Genomic DNA, 4,823 nt, shown 5'->3' with positions numbered 1-4,823 from the left:
TGTGGGGGCTATCTTCGTGACTGGATCGAGCCGTCTCGGTTTTGAGATCAGCTTCGAGTTTTAAGAGCTTATCTTTTAACTATCGGCGTCGCCTAGTTTCCCTTCGGAGGTCCTTTCTTGGCTTCCCGTTGATGCTCGTCTTCTTTTTCGTGTTATTGGAGGCGGTTTTGTTGAGCTTGTAGTGCTTCCATGATTTCTGTGTTTGCAGGTTACTTATCTCCCCCGTTTTGGGGTGTGCTTTTTGGGGGTGGCGTCCGCGCCCGATGCTTAAGTTAGCAAGGGTATTAAGCAGGTATTGAGTAGAATCAGAGTATGAGTTATACCTGGGTGCTCCAGTGTATTTATAATGGTGAGATGTGGCCTCCTGTGGATAAGATAAGTTAGTTATCTTATCTTTATCTTTATCTTATCTCTAAGTGAGGTCATCTTATCTTCAAGGGAACCGCCTTTATCTTTCTGGGCTTTGGCTGCCTTTAGATTGGGCTGTGTTCCTTCGTTTTGGGCTTGTTTTGGCGATTTGGCCGAGCTCTTTGAGAAGAGGTCGGGCATTTGGCCGACCTCTTTGAGAAGAGGTCGGATATTTGGCCGAGCTCTTTGAGAAGAGGTCGGGCATTTGGCCGACCTCTTTGAGAAGAGGTCGGATATTTGGCCGAGCTCTTTGAGAAGAGGTCGGATAGTCTGACCTGAAGAGGTCGGTCAGCTTGTTGCTAAACATCCCGGGTTGGACAGCTTGACCCAGGGTATGAACAGTTTTTATGCTAAATTCACATTTATGGACTTTACTATGAGTTTGTGTGTTTTTCTGTGATTTCAGGAATTTTCCGGCTGAAATTGAGGGACCTGAGCAAAAATCTGATTCAGGCTAAAAAAGGACTACTGATGCTGTTGGATTCTGACCTCCCTGCACTCGAAATAGATTTTATGGAGCTACATAACACCAAATAGTGCGCTCTCAACGGCTATGTAAAGTAGACATCCAGGGCTTTCCAGAAATATATAATGGTCCATACTTTATTCGAGTTTAGACGATGCAAACTGGCGTTCAACGCCAGTTCCATGCTACATTCTGGAGCAAAACGCCAGAAACACATCACAAACCAGAGTTAAACTCCAAAAACACGTTACAACTTGGCGTTTAACTACAAGAGAAGCCTCTGCATGTGTAAATCTCAAGCTCAGCCTAAGCACACACCAAGTGGGCTCCGGAAGTAGATTTCTACATCAATTACTTATCTCTGTAACCCTAGTAGCTAGTTTAGTATAAATAGAACTCTTTACTATTATATTAGACATCTGGGATTTTACATCTTTGATCACGTTTTGGGGGCTGGCCATTTGGCCATGCCTGAACCACTATCACTTATGTATTTTCAATGGTAGAGTTTCTACACACCATAAATTAAGGATGTGGAGCTCTGCTGTACCTCGAGTTTTAATGCAATTACTACTGCCTTTTATTCAATTCAAGCTTATTCTTATTCTAAGATATCATTCGTACTTCAACCTGATGGATGTGATGATCCGTGACACTCATCATCATCCATCCTTATGAACGCATACCTGACAACTACCTCCGTTCTACAAGCGAGAGCTAAAGTGTGTATCTCTTGGATTCTTGATGCACGACTCATGGTTGCCCTCGCCTGACAACCGAGCCTTCCATTCTGTGAGATCAGAGTCTTCGTGGTATAAGCTAGAATTATTGGCGGCCATTCTTGAGAATCTGGAAAGTCTAAACCTTGTTTGTGGTATTCCGAGTAGGATTCAGGGATTGAATGAATGTGACGAGCTTCAAACTTGCGATTATTGGGCGTAGTGACAGACGCAAAAGAATCAATGGATTCTATTCCGACATGATCGAGAACCGACAGATGATTAGCCGTGCTCTAACAAGCATTTGGACCATTTTCACTGAGAGGATGGGAAGTAGCCATTGACAATGGTGATGCCATACATACAGGTTGCCATAGAAAGGAGTGAGAATGATTGAAGGAAGACAGTAGGAAAACAGAGATTCAGAAGGGACAAACGATCTCCATACACTTATTTGAAGTTTCCACCAAAGATCTACATAAGTATCCCCTTCATCTATTTTATGCTTTATTTAGCTTAAATTTCGAAAACTCCATAATCATTTATTATCCGCCTAACTGAGATTTACAAGTTGACCATAGCTCGCTTCATACCAACAATCTCCGTGGGATCGACCCTTACTCACGTAAGGTATTACTTGGACGACCCAGTGCACTTGCTGGTTAGTTGTGCGAAGTTGTGACAAAGTGTGATTCACGTTTGAGAGCGCTACCAAGTTTTTTTGGCACCATTATTGATGATCACAATTTCGTGCACCAAGTTTTTGGCGCCGTTGCTGGAGATTGTTCGAGTTTGGACAACTGACGGTTCATCTTGTTGCTCAGATTAGGTAATTTTCTTTTCAAAAAGTTTTCAAAAATCCTTCAAAATTTTTTTTCTTTGTTTTCGTTTTTCCAAAAATAAATAATTTTCGAAAAAAAATAAAATACAAAAAAAATTTATAGAATCATAAAATTCAAAAATATTTTGTGTTTCTTGTTTGATTCTAGTGTCTATTTTTAAGTTTGGTGTCAATTGCATGTTTTAAAAATTCATGTATTTTTCGAAAATTTCATGCATAGTGTTCTTCATGATCTTCAAGTTGTTCTTGGTAAGTCTTCTTGTTTGATCTTGATATTTTCTTGTTTTGTGTTTTTTGTTGTTTCTCATATGCATTTTTGAATTCTTAGTGCCTAAATATGAAAAATTTCTAAGTTTGGTCTCTTGCATATTTTTCTTTCTTGAAAATTTTTCAAAAATAAGTCTTGATGTTCATCTTGATCTTCAAAGTATTCTTGGTATTCATCTTGACATTCATAGTGTTCTTGCATGCATTATGTGTTTTGATCTTGCATTTTCATGTTTTGAGTCATTTTTGTGTTCTTCTCTCTCCTCATTAAAAATTTAAAAATAAAAAAATATCTTTTCCTTATTTTGCTCATAATTTTTGAAAATTTGAGTTGACTTAGTCAAAAAATTTTAAAACTTAGCTATTTCTTATAAGTTAAGTCAAATTTTCAATTGTAAAAATCCTATCTTTTCAAAATCTTTTTCAAAAATCAAATCTTTTTCATTTTTTTATTATTTTCGAAATTTTTTTAAAATCTATTTTCAAAATTTTTTTCTTATCTTTATTTCAAAATTGAAACTTTACTAACAATTAATGTGATTGATTAAAAAATTTGAAGTTTGTTACTTTCTTGTTAAGAAATGTTCAATCTTTAAATTCTAGAATCATATCTTTTAGTTTCTTGTTAGTCAAGTAATCAATTTTAATTTTAAAAATAAAATCTTTTCCAAAATATCTTTTTCAATCATATCTTTTTAAAAATATCTTTTTTAAATCATATCTTTTTCAAAATTGATTTCAAAAATCTTTTCTAACTTCTTATCTTTTCAAAATTGATTTTTCAAATCTTTTTCAACTAACTAATTGACTTTTTGTTTGTTTCTTATCTTTTTTCAAAACCACCTAACTACTTTTCTCTTTCTAATTTTCAAAAATTCCCTCCTCTTTTTCAAAATCCTTTTAATTAACTAATTGTTTCAAATTTTAATTTTAATTTTAGTTCTTATCTTAATTTTCGAAAATCACTAACCCTTTTTCAAAATTTATGTTCGAAATTCTCTCTCTCTCAACTCTTTTCTATTTATTTATTCATTTACTAACACTTCTCTTCATCTAAAAATTTGAACCCTCTCCTCTCTCTGAGTTCGAATTTTCTTCTCTTCCTTTCTCTATTCTTCTTCCTATACTAACATAAAGGAATCTCTCTACTGTGGTAAAGAGGATCCCTATTATTATTTTTTGTTCCCTTCTTTTTCATATGAGCAGGAGCAAGGACAAGAATATTCTTGTTAAAGCAGATCCTGAACCTGAAAGGACTCTGAAGAGGAAACTAAGAGAAGCTAAATTACAATAATCTAGAGACAACCTGACAGAAATTTTTGAAAAGGAAGAGGAGATGGCAGCCAAAAATAATAATGCAAGGAGGATGCTTGGTGACTATACTACACCTACTTCCAAATTTGATGGAAGAAGCATCTAAATTCCTTCCATTGGAGCAAACAATTTTGAGCTGAAACCTCAACTAGTTGCTCTAATGCAACAGAACTGCAAGTTTCATGGACTTCCATCAGAAGATCCCTACCAGTTTTTGACTGAGTTCTTGTAGATCTGTGAGACTGTTAAGACTAATGGAGTAGATCCTGAAGTCTATAGGCTCATGCTTTTCCCTTTTGCTGTAAGAGACAGAGCTAGAACATGGTTGGACTCACAACCTAAGGATAGCCTGGACTCTTGGGATAAGCTGGTCACGGCCTTCTTGGATAAGTTCTTTCCTCCTCAAAAACTGAGTAAGCTTAGAGTGGACGTTCAGACCTTCAGACAGAAAGATGGTGAATCCCTTTATGAAGCTTGGGAAAGATACAAGCAGATGACCAAAAGGTGTCCTTCTGACATGCTTTCAGAGTGGACCATTTTGGATATATTCTATTATGGTCTATCTGAGTTCTCTAAGATGTCACTGGACCATTCTGCAGGTGGATCCATTCACCTAAAGAAAACACCTGCAGAAGCTCAAGAACTCATTGACATGGTTGCAAATAACCAATTCATGTACACTTCTGAGAGGAATTATGTGAGTAATGGGACGTCTCAGAGGAAGGGAGTTCTTGAAATTGATACTCTGAATGCCATATTGGCTCAGAACAAAATGTTAACTCAGCAAGTCAACATGAACTCTCAAAGT

At 36.4% G+C, this 4,823-nt stretch overlaps 1 non-coding gene across 1 annotated transcript; it reads right to left on the bottom strand.

Annotated features, from left to right (window-relative positions):
- Positions 1 to 4,430: 4,430 nt before the first annotated feature.
- LOC127742357 (small nucleolar RNA R71) lies at positions 4,431 to 4,538 on the bottom strand. Its single transcript, XR_008003546.1, has one exon. It is a non-coding gene; the product is annotated as a small nucleolar RNA R71 (small nucleolar RNA).
- Between the last annotated feature and the right edge of the window lie 285 nt (positions 4,539 to 4,823).

Source organism: Arachis duranensis, chromosome 9, assembly GCF_000817695.3.
Source record: "Arachis duranensis cultivar V14167 chromosome 9, aradu.V14167.gnm2.J7QH, whole genome shotgun sequence".
NCBI lineage: Eukaryota > Viridiplantae > Streptophyta > Magnoliopsida > Fabales > Fabaceae > Arachis > Arachis duranensis.
The sequence above is the reverse complement of the archived record's forward strand: the minus strand, read 5'-3'. Positions and strand labels throughout refer to the sequence as shown.